Source organism: Phoca vitulina, unplaced genomic scaffold (assembly GCF_004348235.1).
Source record: "Phoca vitulina isolate PV1807 unplaced genomic scaffold, GSC_HSeal_1.0 scaffold16, whole genome shotgun sequence".
NCBI classification, from domain to species: domain Eukaryota; kingdom Metazoa; phylum Chordata; class Mammalia; order Carnivora; family Phocidae; genus Phoca; species Phoca vitulina.
The window spans coordinates 18,207,465-18,224,208 of record NW_022589719.1 but is presented as its reverse complement, the minus strand read 5'-3'; the positions used below and the strand labels follow the sequence as shown (position 1 = coordinate 18,224,208).

Here is a 16,744-nt window from a genome sequence, read left to right as displayed (position 1 = left end):
GTGAAAGCCGCCATAGAGAGTACATACACAGATGAGTGTGGAAGTATTCCAATAAAACTTCATTGAAAAAAAAAAAACAAAACAGATGGTGAGCCAGATTTTGTCCATGGGCAGTAGTTTTCCAACCACTTGTCTGAGGATTTTGCCCACATCTCTATCCACCTTCCATTTCTGTGCACATGGCAGTTGCAGCTTCAAGGATGGGGCTGGAGAGTGTAGGAGTGACAAAAGTATCAGAATTTACCCTGATTTTGTGGATTTTGCTTTTTGTTCACTTATTTATTTTTTTTTTTTATGTTACACTTATTTTTGATTAAACCTTACCTTTCCAGTATTTCTTTGTCATGGGAGGAACAGGTATTCATTCTGTCTTCACTTTACAGAAGGGTACAGAAAGTTTAAGTGGTTTGTATCGTTGTCCCCCATCTGTGATATCTGTATTAGGATCTGACTATCACCCCTGTGTTTTTTTATTTGGATTATTCTTTCTAGGATGCATCCTTTAGAGAATTAAAAAAAAAAAAAAAATGGTGGGAGAAATAACCAAGAAGTAATTTTCATTATCCAAACCAAGGAAAAAAGTAGTTAACTAATGACTTAAATAGGGACATGCACGGGCATCCCTACTTTCTTATTCCATTAAGATACCATAGGGGATCCAGTTCCTTATTGCTTTTCATGGATTTTCCTGATCTTTTTCTCCATGGTATGTTTTTGGAAATGATGAGTTTTAGGCCAATGAGTATCAGATAATACTCGGGGTTCTTGTTTTGCACAGTATTGCGTTAACTGAAGCTTGTTCATATTGGAACGGAGTCTTCATGTTGCAAGGTTCCATGGTAACTGAGAGCAAATCTGTTATAAGAGAACTGTGCAAAAAAAAGAGAGGCCTCGGTGCCAGTATGCATGACCTATGTGTAACACGGCACCAAGCAAAATGAGGACTGCCTTAACTAAATAACTAAGAATCCAATTTCCAAACGTCTGCATCTGCCATATAATTCCCTCTTTTGCGGTCATTAGGGGGAAACAAAGAAATCACTGATTACAGTCATTCCCATTATCTGACATGTCATCACCAAGCTTTTGTCATTATGCAATGTTAACAGTGTTGAGGTTACTTGAAACCAGCTGCAGTTCCAATTAAGAGGCCATCCCTGCTATCTGCATTCTGATTAAAGGACGTTGCCTGGAAATCACAGAAGGAGTCTACTCTGTTTCCTCCCCTTGCTCAGATCTCATAAACACAGACTCAATTAAAGAGAGTTTCCTTATCATGTTTTTGTGGGTCATTTTGGCGAATTTATTAAACTCTTGAGTCATGCTGAAAACTGGCAGGTGGTGGCTCCGAGGTCTTCAGTAGGAGCCAGGACCTGATGGACAGGTTTGCTCTGATGTTTTAGAGAGTCTGAAATATACAGACATCAGAGCAGCCAATCATGGGTCAGGAATCAAGGAAGTTGGTGAAATATATAGGGAGTCTCACGGCGTAAGGATTGTAGAGCAGAGATGTGAGAATCTTAATGTCATGTCAACCTATATTTTAGCTAAAAAGGAGAGCCTAGTCCAGGCCCTCATTTTTTTTTTTTTTATTCCTCAATTATTGAAATAATTTCTTAGTAGGCTTTCAGACCTTACAGTGTACTCTTCACTATCCATGCTCCATACTATTGCAAATTTGCTTTTCCTTAGATACTCTTCCCATAATACTATTTCCTTCCAACACAAGGAGAAAAATCAAGTCCCTACAACCCATCTGATGACTTAATACAGAATTTAAGGTGTTTTTCTGTCTCTTTATCACAATCTGGTATTATTTTACTTATCCTACCTTCTCTCCCACTGGTTTTTAGTATAGATTCCTCATAGGAGTCACCTTGTGCCTCTCTTCCCAACATTCATGTTCACTTTCATACGTTTCCCACTAACCACATGCCTCTTCTCCAGCAAACTCTCTCCCTTCTCTCTCTTTCTTCTTCAGTTATTGTGTTCTCCTAGAACATGCTGTGCATTCTTGTTTAGCACTTTCTGCTATATTAGATCCCTTATTTACTCCTTATGAATCCCACTATACTGTGAGACACCTGATATCAGGGAGACACTGGGTCCTAAGTGTGAAGAACTGAGAACTGTGCTTATTCAAATCCATATCTCCTATTAAATCACATGTCCACATAGCCTTCTCTGACTGTTCACACCTTCCTGCTTCCCTCTGAGTACCAGGCTACTTCTAATGATCTGCACAACCACCTACACACTTACTCAGTGTAACGTTTGGCATTGGTTCATGACTGTTGTTTATGTTAGGCTTGTCACAGCACAGTGTTTCAAATGATCAGTGATGGGGAGTTACTGAGTGGAAGGGATTCCCTCGCAAGGAAAGTTCACACAGTATTGGTACCCGTACTTGGAAGCATATATTATTAGAGCTGAAATGACTTTACCGGTTCTCTTTCCCAACATCCTACTATGAAATGAATCCCAAACATCATTAGTACTTTGCCTGGGGAGATTATATATGTGTGTGTATGTGTGTGTGTGTGTGTGTGTGTGTGTGTGTGTGTGTGTGTGTGTTTGGTTACTGTCTAGGAAATTTGGGGTTTGTACTGTTTAATAATAAACAGGGAAGAAAGTACTTGATAGAACATTGGAAGGTGATTTTAAAATAGGAATGACTCTCTATATGTATTTATTCTCTTCAGATTCCCAAGCATGGCAATTTAAATTGCATTACTCATTATAAAAATCTATATGCCTTTTGGATGCTATTGTTGGTTTGTTTGTTTTCAACCTATAAAGGCAATGATGACCTTGCACAGGGCATTTCCTAAGGATTAATGAGCAGTTGAGGGTTAATGGCTATCAACTCCTCCTAGCTAGTCATCAATCCAAAGGAAGCATGGGAAGCAAGGTCATTAACGGCATTACCAACTTCCTGAAATCAAATCCTTCTCTACCTGCCTTGCCAAGGGCTTATGTTAAAGATGGACTTGTTAGATTTTCAAAAGTTTCTTTAGTTACTTGCCTGTCATTAACCTGGACGTAAGAATATATAAATATTAATGTAAATATGAATATATAAAAGAATAACCATTAGCCTCTGTGGACTGATAGAAGAATGTCATGAGAAAAATAATTTTTCATACTTTCATTAAACATAATTTGAAATGTTCAGCCTCTTTTATCTGCTTTTTTTTCCCTTTTTCAAACTGAAAGCCTAGAATCATCCTATTGTGCATCCTGAGAGGCTAAAACATGTGTCTAATTTCTGCAGTTTAGCCTCATTCAACAATAGATTTTGTGTTTCTGTGTGTATGGGGGGAGATTCTTATTGGGATTTTGGTTGTATTAGTTGTAACAGAATATTACTTTTTGATTTACTCCTGTTATACAGACAATCTTCACTAATATTAATAAGCATGATATTTTCTCTTTTGGCATCAGTCAAAACGACCCAAAATATTCTAAGAGATAGATAAACATTAACAATTCAGTTACACTACCTCAGTGAATTTTCCTTTAAGGAATAATCCATGGCTAAATGAGGGGCGGATGGTTCTGGAGCAGAGAAGTCCTCATTTCATCATGCAGCATCCTGATTCTTACATTGACACAAATTCCTTTAAAAAATGACATGGAGTGGCAAATTGTCACCTGAATACCAGTGTTAATGTATGTGGCAAGGATCATTGTCATGAGGGAAGACAGCATTCCAAGACCTTTTCCAATGGACATTCATCTTGAAGTATTTACTCAAGACATGGGTCTTGTCCTTTGTTTTGTACTCTCAGAAATTTGATTTGGATAGCTCATCATGAGAAAGTTGTAGTCACACTTATAAATACATAAGAAATGAATATAGAGAACAGAATGCCAATTTGTTAAATTATAGCTAAGACTATAACAGACACTTCAAGTACTTCAGTCTGTCAAATCTTTTTATGTAGAACTTAAACTTTTTTGGAGTCATAAATCTCCTTGAGAATATGATGTAAAACCAATGAATAATCTTCCTATAAAAATATACAATCTCCACATTTATACAAAAATTTGCATATAATTTCAAGAGATTCATAAATGGTTTAAAATCCATTCGTGAGCTTCTTAGGAACCTTTGGATTGAACTATGCATTTTCATGGAAAAACATTATAATTCAATAAGGCAGTTGATGAGAAATCAAACTAAGAAAACTTAATTGTATGATTCAAATTGCTTTAGCATCAGATTATAATTGTCTGATGTATCAATCATTCTCCATAATTGGACTGCAGCTGTCACTGGGACTAGACAAATAACAGTAACAATAAATACAACAACAAATGTTCATATAATATTGGTTATGTACCAGGCACTGTTCTAAATCCTTCTATATATATTAAATCGTGTATTCTCAAAACGATGCAGTATATAAATCAGAGTATCCAACCTCTAGGCATTTTCACAGATGGATACTACACACATTTTTATCTCTGATTTTTTTTAAAAACTCTATATTCCATTAGCCTTCACTTAGTTATATAAGTAGTTGGTAAGTACCAACCTTTTCCTGAGCCTCTTTTATTTTCTTTTTGTTTCTTTTTCTTTTTCTTTCTTTCTTTCTTTTTTCTTCTTTCTTTCTTTCCTCTTTCTGTCCTTTCCTTCTTTCATATATATATATATATATATATATATATATGAAAGCTATATATTATCTAAAGATATATATATATAATGAAAGATATAATGTTACAATGTGCCATGTAGTCTGGATGTAATATTCAGGATACAGCTTATTGCTGGTAAAGAGAAATTTTTACCTAGTCTATTGTTTTCAATCACACATTTACATGCTGATTTGGGGCAATCTACTTTTTCAGAATTTATTTTTACATTTTTGTTTGTGTGCATGAGAGGGCAAGGAGTAATTACTGAACCCCCCTCTTTATCATTTGTACTAAGTTGTATACTATTTTAACTTTTTTGGTTCTCATACAGGTCTTATCAATGGACCTTCATATGATATTTGTTATTATAAAATTAGCTTATCATCCTGGCTCCTGACTATGAATTAAAATGGGGGCTACATGCAGTAATGCAATTCAACAAATATTTACTGCATGCCTAGATATCATCCAGTTCCTGTCTTTCAGAAGCTTATGATTAAATAGGTTGAATACATACCCAAACATTTAGATTCAAACACAGATTTGATAAATGTTATTGTCTTAGCATTACAGACACTTATGGAAGGATAGATAAGTCCCAGCCAGTAAGACCATTGAAGGTCAAATAGAAATGGTCACTGTAAAATTGGCTCTGAGATTGGGTACAATTTTGACAGGGAAATCAGAGTAGGACATTCCTGGCAATGGGAAAAACAGGAGCAAAGCTCTGAAGAGGAAAAGTAGGAGGCATATTTTTAGAATCAGGAACAGACTGCAGCCTAGACTGTATTATGGAGAACAGTGGGAGATAAGACTGGGAAAGCAGTATGGCACAGCATCATGGAGTGTCCTGTGTGTCACACTAAGGCGGTAGTTTTTAAGAGGGCAAATTTGCCCTCCAGGGGACATTGGCAATGTCTGGAGACACTAGATCCTCACAACTGGGGGTGCTACTGGCATCTAGTGGGTAGAGGCAGTAAGGGATGTAGGCTTTATTCTCTAAGCAAATGGAAACTATTGGTGGGTTCTGTTTTCTTGAACTGTGATTGTCTAGGTTCCTGGGGCTCGATACACTAAATTGCAAAGTGTTAACTGCATAGATCTCTGCTAGGAAAATATAAGAAGAAAAGGCCAATTTTAGAGATAAAAAATAACATGTATTAATCATGTTGTGGCCCTGAACCTGAGAAAAGAGAAAGAATGAAAAGGAAAAGCAGAGAAGTAAAGTTTTTATGCATTGGTAGGATCTAGACTTAAAAATATTAGTGCAAAGGAGAATGCAGGCATTTCTGATAATTGGGACAGTCTTATTTCATTTCCTGAAGAATGAAATATCAAGCAGTATATGGAGCTTGAGGTTGCAAGTTTTTTCTTTGGTTATTCATTTCACAAAACCAACAGAGCAAACATCTATCATAAAAATACAAACATATCCCTGAACACTTCAAATTCCACCCTTTAATTTGAGGAACAAGTCAGTCATCTATATTTCATTTCTTCATAAATAATAAACGTCAAAAAGTGAATATGATCAAAAGGACTCATAACCAGCCAGAAACTTCATGCCAGGTATGTTTATCTCTCTTGCATCATGTGAGACTAAACAAGCAGGAAAAAACAAATTAATTTTATTTTTAGCCTTGCCAAGTCATTGGCTATATTTCTGGGTCTGCTTTTCTAACATAAAGTAGATTTGACTTTTTGTAGCTAAGACAAAGTTGGAGCTGCGACCACTTACAATAACCCCTTGCCTATTCCATCTTGTTCCTTTGGATTGTGACAAAAGAATTAGGAGGTCTTTTTTTCACCCATGGATTTTCTAATTAATAGTTCAAATGAGTTCCAGAAGCAGAAACGTGATGATCAAGAAGCTCTTCCATTTTAAAGGGGGATTTGAAGATTACTTTACTTTCTGCCATACAAATTCTTGTTCTCTGTTCTAAGTGCTCTGATCCAATGGAGTGACCTGGAAACTGAGCAAAACCTCCCTACCTCTGATGTACAAGTAGGTGCTATGTGAAGAATGAAATCAGGAGAACAACTTATGCATTATCTACATTAGAATTTCAAGGCAATCGTGTTATTTTAGGCACATACAGCAGAGGGCATTGTTTGGCCAAACTTAAACAGGGCTGCTATTGACAATAATAAAGAAAGAAATAGGGAAGCCTTCCCCTGAAAACAAACAAACAAACAAAATAGAAAAGAGAGCTTGAAAACAATGAAATGAGCTTTTTATTGCATTGTGCTCCCCAGCTTTTCTTTGTAGGAAGGATTTCTGTGAAAATAGTTAAAAACTAGACAAACATTTCAGAAATTGATGAAATTCCTACTGTGTGAGTTGGACTCTACTAGATGCTAGGGATCAATTAGTGAATGTGACATCATTTAGGTCCTCAATGAATTTATAGCCTTAACTATCTACAGGCTGCTTAGACACCAGTTTATTCATTTATTTATTCATTCATACCTTTGGCAAATATTTGATGAACATTAATCCAGGTGAAAACTATTGAATAGGACAAACAAATCTCTGCTCTGTGGAACTTAATATTCCACTCAGATGAGACAGGCAGTAAGAAAATAAGCATCTAAGTATATGAGAAAAATACCAGTAATAAGTATTATAGTGGAAATTAAATATGGTGATGCGATTGAGAGTGGTAGAGGTGCTTCGTTAGGCTGGATGGTCCAGAAAAAACTTCCTGAAAAGGAAAAATTTAAGGGCTGTTCTGAAGGACAAGGAAAACCAACCATGCAAAAATCAAAGGACATGCGGTGCAGGCAGAGGGGACCCTACTGCAAAGGTCCTGAGGGAGGACAACGCTTGGAGCATTTGAGGACCCAAGAAGTCCAATGTGGTTGAAGAGAGAAGGGGGATGAAGAGAAGTTGAAAGGTCCGAGATGCAGGCAGGTATCAGATGATTTTGATTTGGGGACCAAAACAGTTTGCATTTTGCTCTAAAATGATATGGAGCTAATAGGAGCATTTCAACGGAAGAATGACATGAACATATTGATATTTTAAAAATTCACTTTAAATGTGTATGGAGAGGTGAGGTGAGGCAATTGCAAAGGTAGAGAAACTGGTCAGAAGGTATTTCAGTGGTCCAAGTTAGAAATGAAGATGATTTGGCCTAGAGAGGGTCAAAAGGAAAAGTAGATGGATCCAGTTACATTTTAGTAAGTCACATGAATAGTGTTGTGCTGGATATTAATAAAGAAAAAGAAAAGTCAAGGAAGATTCTTAACGTTTTTGCATTGAACAACTAACTGGCTGTGTGTTAGTGGCATTTGGGAGGTGCAGAGACAGGTTTGGGGATTTGTTTTTAGTATATGCTATGGCATTTAATTCAAGTAATCCTCTCAATGTCTATTTATTAATGTTATTACCATCACTCCCACTTAGAAAGGGGCAACGTGGAGGAAGCCAATTTGCCGAAGATCAGTCAGTAATACTAAGCCAACCTTCCAACCCTCCTCATTCTATTCTCGATCTGGTTTTTGTTCCTCTAGGTTTTGCTAATATAAGTTTCTGGCTCTTTCTGTGCTTAAGCATTGTTTCAAGTTGGAAAGTATAGCATTTCATTAGGGAACCAAAACTGAATGTGTGTTTAGTAGTCCTTTCTTTGCCATTTACAGAGCAGAGCAGCGCCAGAGATCAGAGATGCCTCTCTCCTGACATGCACATCAGAGTTTCCGAAAATCATACCCTGATCCCTGTGTACAATGATATATTTTTTTAATGTGACCACATACAGAAGCTGATTTTGCCTTCACTGGTATTTCATGCTCTACAGGGTTTCAGCTAGGGCTAATTAATTTCAACCTGTACACATCTCAGTTATCAGATCATCAGATTGAGGATCAGTTTCATTCAGTTTTAAAGTAATGCTAGGGATGTCGATTATTGAAGTCACAGGACTTTTCCATCAACCATTCCTCTCTCCAATTTCTTTTACACACAAGGGCAGATCATTCTTTTATACACAGTGCTCTCTCATCAAATCTTTTCCTGCCTAAGGGGATTGCGGTTTCTTCCTAAGTCTCTTTATTGAAGCAATCCAAACTTCCACCAGGCTTGCAGCGCCCCTCAGTTGGGCCAACTCAACCATCTAAATTCTGCAGCATAAGCCTTCTGCTTCCAGGAAGTCAGTTTTCCTTCATTTCATGCTCCTACTCCTCTGCTTTTTTAAGTAATCTCTTACCTCCTCCACCACCACCCTGACTCAATGCAAGTTTATGTCCCCTTAAAGACTTACATACTGAGGGTTTTAGAGGGGAGGGGGTGGGGGTATGGGTTAGCCTGGTGATGGGTATTAAAGAGGGCGCGTTCTGTATGGAGCCCTGGGTGTTATTCGCAAACAATGAATCATGGAACACTACACCAAAAACTAAAGATGTAATGTATGGTGATTAACATAACATTAAAAAAAAAAAAAAAAAAGACCTACATACAATCCTGAATCCTCTTCTTAAAACTTTCCCTGATTGTCTGTGACTTCTGACAATCCTTTATGGCATTTAAATATTGAATATGTTGGTTTGCATTAGTACCCAGGACACCTATATGTACACTTTTTTATTTTTTATATGAATTCGTACAATTGTATTATAGTTCCAATGAGATTATGATGTTCTAGAAGGCCTGGCCAATTTCATTCTTTTTTTTTTTTTTTAAATGTTGCTTTTTTTTTTTTTTAAAGATTTTATTTATTTATTCATAAGAGACAGAGAGAGAGAGAGAGGCAGGCTCCCCGCTGAGCAGGGAGCCCGATGCGGGACTCGATCCCAGGACCCTGGGATCATGACCTGAGCCGAAGGCAGATGCTTAACCATCTGAGCCACCCAGGCACCTGCCAATTTCATTCTTATACTCCTGACTATACTTTCCAAACAATAGCAGCATGCTGGCCACATGCTTTTTTTTCCCTTTTCTTTTTAATACATAGTTCTCTCTACTCGCTGTTTCTTTTCACCTGATACTACAATTGTGTCACCTCTAAACCCCAAAATATGTATTATTTTATATAAATCAGATTAAGTCTTTGAGAAAAATGAAAATGCAAACTCAGGTGTCATCATCATCATCTTCTTCTTCAGCTCAATTTCTTATAATTTTCTGGAAACATTGCCAGGTCAGTATGTTCAGCCAAAGAACCTCCTGTTGACTTGACAGGTTGAGTCCCTGGTTTACAGCCATTTAAATGTTATATCACTTCCATTACATTTGCCTAGAGGGTCAGCCCTAGGCACAGTTACAAAAATTTTCTTCTCCCTGAAAATCTGCAGAGCTACATAATATTATATATGGAGTAGAGAAAACTCAACAGACTTGTAAAATTGGGTTTCAGTTGGGAAAAAGTGAATTATATTAGAAAATACTTATAGAATAATTTTGATTTGGAGAGGTAAGCTATCTTTGATAATGGTATTATTTGAGGTGTTGTTTTTCCTTCTCCGGTGTATTCTAGCACTCTTTAAAAATGAAAGAGTTATCCAGAGAAATGACTGTAATGGAAAGCCTTTTAGCATGATAGGGATGAGCCTCACCTCCTTTCTGACAAGCAGTTCATGTTGCCTCAGTTTACATTGTTTCCTTTGGTAGGTCTCAAATTTATAACGGTACAAGAAATCAGAATTTTTCTACTGCCTTACTTGTTGTTTCTTTGCTATTGGTTCCAGAAATGGGGAGATCGTGAGAGAAAAAAAGAGAGAGGGAGGGAGGCAAGGGGAGAGGGAGAAAGGAGAATGAATATGTCAGATAGGTTTCACTGTAAGTAACCAGGAAAAAGTAATTGTTTATACTATAAGGAATTGAATATTTTAAATACTAAGAAAATATAGAGGAAAGATAGTGACAGGATTCATTAATTCAGCTGTCCATCACGAATATCAAAAATACAAATTCTTCCCCTCTTTCCATTTTCCGTCCTTGGCATAACTGCTTTATTCTTAGGCTTCCTCCTTTCTTGGCCACAAGATGGCTTCAGCAACTCTAGGCATCTTACACTCACAACAATACCCAGAAACAGAATAAAGAACTATTTCTTCCCCATGTTTTTCTTCTTTTTAGTGGGAGAAAAAAAATTTCCTGAGCCCCTCAGCTGATTTCTTCTCACATCTCATTGGCCAAATTGTGTCATATGTCCAGACCTATTCAGTCTCTAGCAACAGAAATGGTGCAACCAATATTTGTTTAGACAAGAGCTCAGCAAACTATAGTCCAAAAGGTTAGCCCTGGAAGCTAAGAATGTTCTAGAATTTTTAAATAGAAAAAAAATGTTAAGAATAATATTTTGAGGGGCGCCTGGGTGGCTCAGTCAGTTAAGCATCTGCCTTCAGCTCAAGTCATGATCCCAGGGTCCTGGGATCCAGCCCTGCATTAGGCTCTCTGCTCAGCGGGGAGTCTGCTTCTCTCTCTCCCTCTAACCCTCCACCCTGCTTGTGCTTGCTCTCTCTCTTTCTCTCTCTCTCAAACGAATAAATAAAAAATCTTTAAAAAAAAGAATAATATTTTGAGACATGTGAAAATGGTATGAAATTCAAATTTCAGTGCCCATAGTAAGTTTAATCAGAACCATATCCATTCATTTAGGCTACAATGGCAGAATAGAGTAGTTACAACAGGAGACCATATGGCCTGCAAAGCCTAAAATATTTACTATCAGGCCCTTTACAGGAAAAATTTGGCTAGCCCTACCTTCAACCAAATTCTGTTTACCCAGCAGTCCTGGGTCAGCCTCTTCCAAAGCAGATAATATAGTTTTGTGATTTTTTTTTTTTTTTTTTTTTTTTTAGGATGGGAGTGAAGATTCCTGAACAAAATGTTCTAGGGAAAGAATAAGGGATGAGGATGTTGAGTAGGCAACAAATGTGAAGAAAGAGAGAAAGAGAGGTTCAAGCATAATTTAAATGAATAATCCATACTTAGTGCTGTTAAAAGCTGTCTCCCAACACAACCTGTTGAAAAGACAGAGCGAGTTTATTTCTTACTCTGTTAAGGGAGGTCACCATCTCACAAAGGTATGGGAGTATCTGTTAGTAGAGTGGTGAAGATTAGGACAGAATTTATGGAGAATTGGAAGTCTGATTTGAGAGGAGTTTTCACTGTGGGAGGTTGATTAGGAGAGAGTAAAAATTATGGTACAGCCATCCAAGATTTGTGAAAACAGCAAAGTGAGGCGAGAGATTCAAAGAATCTTAAGTATAGACTGCCATTAGATGCTTTCTATGAAAGAACTGTTGGATCTTTGGGCAGGTTCCTAGAAGGACAATGAAACCATTTGCTTGGACAGGAGAGTCCCCAAAGATAGAGATGCTAATAAAGACAATGGAAGAGCAAAATCATGATTATGTCAACAGAAAGGTATGGTTTGGAGGTCTCAGTGTCCAGGCTGAGTGTGGGGCAAGTGGTCTTGGTTCTCAGTATTTAGGGGTTTTGTCGCAGATACATGTGAGTGTGAGTGTGTGTTCTGTGGGGGAGAGTAGTTGTGGCTAATAAATTCACCTTTCTTTTACCTGGCTCCAAACTAGTTCCAATACCAAACCCAGTTTATGCTAACTGAGCAATGATACTGTGCTAAATAAAGCACCCCTGTATCTCAGTGCACTGAAGCGTGGGTAGGGAAAGAAGAAAGGTCTGTTGACAAAGTCAGAATATCCTCTGGGACAAGGCTAAAAGTATTACAGTTTAATCCAAAACCCATACAGGTCCATTTGTAAATGCTGTCAGATGACATTATAATGGATAGTGCGTACTTTAAAATTGATTTCTTTTTGATGTGATAAAAACATCTTATGAAAGAGGTGTTGAAACATAGCTTTAAATGTAAAGTAACATAATTTAGATTTTAAAATAGAAAACCTTTTGTTGATAGTGGTTTATTCGATTCAGTGCATGTACCAAGCATTATTTTCTGTGGGTTATAAATTACCTTTGAACCAGCTATAATTCATAAATTGTTACTTATGACTGATTTATAGGAAATCTCATTAATAGCAATAGCAGGAAGACCTTGAAGTAAGCAAGAAATAGAAAATAAGACAGCCTGGGGATTGAAAAGGAAGAGACACATGCACTCTACAATTAATTGCAATGTATTGGATTTGCATATGAAAGCATGCTTCTGATCATTGCAGTTAATCCTTACCATAACTTTGAATAATAGATATAAGTGTTATTCCTATCTTATATAAGAGGAAGAAACTGAGCGTCCCATCACTTTATTTTTAGTTTGAATATGTTTTAAATATTTATTATATATTGCTTATTATGAGCTGGTAAGTTTATATATAAACTTACTATATATACATATATATGTATATATGATATATATATATAATGTGATATTGCTAACAAAAGCCTTTTGAGTAGATGACAGTGGTGTTTCTCTTTTACAGGCAGGAAAGTAAAGAGAAGAGAAGTGAAGTAACTTTTTCAGTTGTAGAGACATGGAGGTTTAAGCAGCTATTTAAATTTAGCAAGTCTTTACCAGAGCCTTCTCCCTTGACCATGGAACATGGCTCCCTTTGCTATGTCTTATTTTAAGGAGAAAAGGATAGCAAATGGCTTATCTTAAGCAAATGACTTAGCTTCTTCACTTCTGTGCTATGTCCAGTCAATCAGTTATTTTTCTATATCTCTATTGCCAGAGACCCTAGGATTCTGAGAGTCATAGGGTGGGAGATGGGAGGTGAACTAGAGGAGCAGGACCCTGGGACCCCAATCCTAAAAACACCCATCAGTTAATGTATCAGAGATTTTATGTGCTACTTTCTAAATGCCCAATTACCTAAAAATTGTGTGTTGGAGAGAGGGGAGCAAATGTAAAACTACACCAAATCATATGAATAAAAAATTTTCAGTGGTTGTGTTACTGGAAATTTAAGTAGGGTTCTATTTAAAGTGGAAATCTACAAGGGTTTTTAAGGTCATGTTTAAATTTACAATAAAAAATAACTCCTAATCTAGCTCAGGGTGAGAAGCCTACCAATCATATTGTTGTCACAGTATAAATGGGACAATAGAATAGACCTATAAAGCCATCAACAAGATTAATAAAATGAGCAGGGCCCCATTATTTAGTGATTAGTTGTTTTAAAATGTAGATTTTATTATTATTTCTGTATGATGAGACAAATCAGGAGGCAATCGTCATTGAAGATTTTTTTTTTTTTTTTTTTACTCACAGTTCCCAAGAGGAGGGAGCATGCCGTGCCACATGGGGGCCACACAAGGAAGCACCAGGGTCAGTCAGGGGGGTACAGGGAGCAAGGGAAAATCTGAGCAAGAGCCTTTATCATGGTTTGTGAGAAAAAGCAAGAGAAGTCAGGGTAAGCAGGCTGGTAATTGGCTAGCCCTGTGAGATCCTGATAAAGAAGGTGGTTGGGGTATAGGCTTCAGATTGATTGGTTTGCATATGAAAGGCATGCTTGTGGGCAAGTCTTTTACTATCTCTAAGAATTGGCTAGCCTGTGGAGGGGTCTCTCTGGAACAACAAGGCCCCAGATACCAAAACATAAGAAAATATAGAAGATAGGACCACCTGAGTGGCTCAGTTGGTTAAGCGTCCAGACTTTTGATTTTGGGTCAGGTCATGATCTCAGGGTCGTGAGATGGAGCCCTGCATCAGGCTCCATGCTGGGTGTGGAGTCTGCTTAAGATTCTCTCTCTCCTTCTCCCTCTGCCTCTCACCCCCCCACTGGTGAGCTCTCTCTCTCTCTCTTAAAAGAAAGGATGAAAAAAGAAAGAAAGAGAGAGGAAGGAAGGAAGGAAGGAAGAAAGAAAGAAAGAAAAAAAAGAAAGAAAAAGAAAGAAAGAAAGAAAGAAAGAAAGAAAGAAAGAAAGAAAGAAAGAAAGAAAGAAAGAAAAAGAAAATATAGAAGATAGAAAGTCATGATTACTATATTAGTGCCTATCACTACACATACACAGAGTTGTAACTAGATAGTAACTGTTTCTGCACATACACAACAGCCTTTTTATCCAGTGCCTACAGTGTGACAAGTGAGAAAAACCATCAGACATGGCCTCTGTCCTCATGGTGTTCACAGGCTAGTGGGAGAAACAGAACCAGGGACTAACGATCATAGTACTAGGTGGTGTGAAAAGTCAGTCTAGCGCTGCTACAGCCCCGAAGAAAGAACTAAGTCTCTTTCCCAGGCCCTCCGTTCTCATGCCACAGGGAACTGTTTACTGGTCCCTGGATGTACTAGCATCTTTCATGGGTCCTTGTCTTGGTTCAAGATGGTTCTTGCCTAAAATGCTCTTCTTTCCTTTTTTTTTTTTTTTTTAAATCAACTTCTTCTAGAAAACCTAGATCAGATGATCCTCTTCTTTGAAAATCCTCTGATTTACCAGCACAGACTGAGCTCATCTGACATCAGTGCCCTTGTCCCAATGTGGCTGGGTCTCATACCAGTGAATATATATTATTGTAATTCATCTGCTTACCTATCTGTCTCACCTTCTGAACTATCGTTTCCTCAGGGGTAAGGATGATATTCTTCATCTTAATATGCCTGGTACTCAGCAAGATGTCTAGGTGAGAGAAACAGCATGGACAGTAATGATAATATCTAACATTACTGAGTTTTTACCATGTGGGAGGCATTATTCTAAGGGCTTTATCTGCATTAACTCATTTTATCCTCACAACAACACAGGGGTTATGTACTATTATCATTCCCATTTTGCAAGTGAGGAGGATGTGTCATGGAGAGATCAGTAAGTTGTCCAAGGTGACACATAATAAGTACTAAATTAGTGCCTTTTTGAATTAGAATGTAGTGATCCCCCATCCCTTTTTTCCTTTGTTTGTTTCCAAGAGATTCATAGGAGAGACACTGTTTATTGAGATGAGAGATTTAGAAGAAGTCATTATACAAGTGCCCAATGCATGATAAGAATGGGACATACACTGGGTAACCCAAGCTCCTTTAAAATTTCTTCTTGTGTCAGAAGAGATGCAGAAAGTGAGTTATTTTATTCCCCTTCCCACAAATCTACTTAAAATCAGTGAGAGTAGGGGTACAAGACATATAGTTTTTCTGTTATACTAAGATATCTTCTGTACGTAAAAGTTATGTTTCATAGAAATGATTTAATTTGTGGTATGTCTGCCTATAGGCAGCAGTTGCTATATTATAATGAGTTTGGGTGTTTGAAAATCTCTAAAAGTTTATGTACATTTGTGCATGCCATTGTTTCAGTGTATCTTCACAGGTACTATAAATCAAGTTGCCAGGGTTTACAGCTGAGGTCACCCCCCAAAAAGGTATTTTAGAGAAACTAATCATGAAAAAAATATTTTGCCTTTGCCATCATTCTCCCGGAAACTTTTTCATGGAGTATTTGAGATCATATGCTCTTGGACCAATCAGATGAGTGTGTGAGTCCTGGTTCTGTACTTACGAACTTTGTGACTTCAGGCATGTTAGTGTCCCTGTGATTAAACATCTTCCTTTTGGAAATGGAGACTATAGAAGTCCCTAACTCAGAGAAGTGCTGTAAGGAAGAGAAAGGATCGATCCACGCAACTTATGTAATTGAAAAGGGCCCCATTCACAAAAGGGCCCATGCTTGATTAATGCTCTGTTGTTACAGATTTGAAATTCTTCGTAATTTTTAAGAAGTCATCCCCCAGTTCCATTTGGCACTGGGCCCTGCAAATTATATAGCTATTCCTGGTTAGGATTGTTTGTGAAGTCTATAGCCCATGGTGCCTGGCACATAGAAGAACTCTCAATAAAATATCAGCTATTCCTGATTTTGCATGGGAGCTTTTAGTTTGTTGGGTATAGCCCCAAATCTTATTTTCTGAACTTTTCCAATCTGGTCTGGCCATTGAACCTTCTGGTGGAGTACATCTCGTTTGTCCTCATGTATTCAAGTCATACTTGGTTGGTAAACACTATAGTAAGGTGTTTCACCTCATTCTTTCATTCCTCTGTGAGTGCATATCTGGTAGATATGGACTGTGGATAACTGCTAATTTGAAGTACAGAAACATTTTCTCTATAAATATAGAATTGAGCCACATCGCTCAATAAGGGACATTAGATTTGTTGTTTGCTTAGTCTGAGAAATGATGGCTTT

At 37.4% G+C, this 16,744-nt stretch overlaps 1 protein-coding gene across 13 annotated transcripts in view; it reads left to right on the top strand.

Annotated features, from left to right (window-relative positions):
* The window catches only part of LRRC4C (leucine rich repeat containing 4C), a 1,196,081-nt gene that overhangs the window by 1,171,929 nt on the left and 7,408 nt on the right, over positions 1–16,744 (top strand). The gene's annotated exons all lie outside the window — the stretch shown is intronic.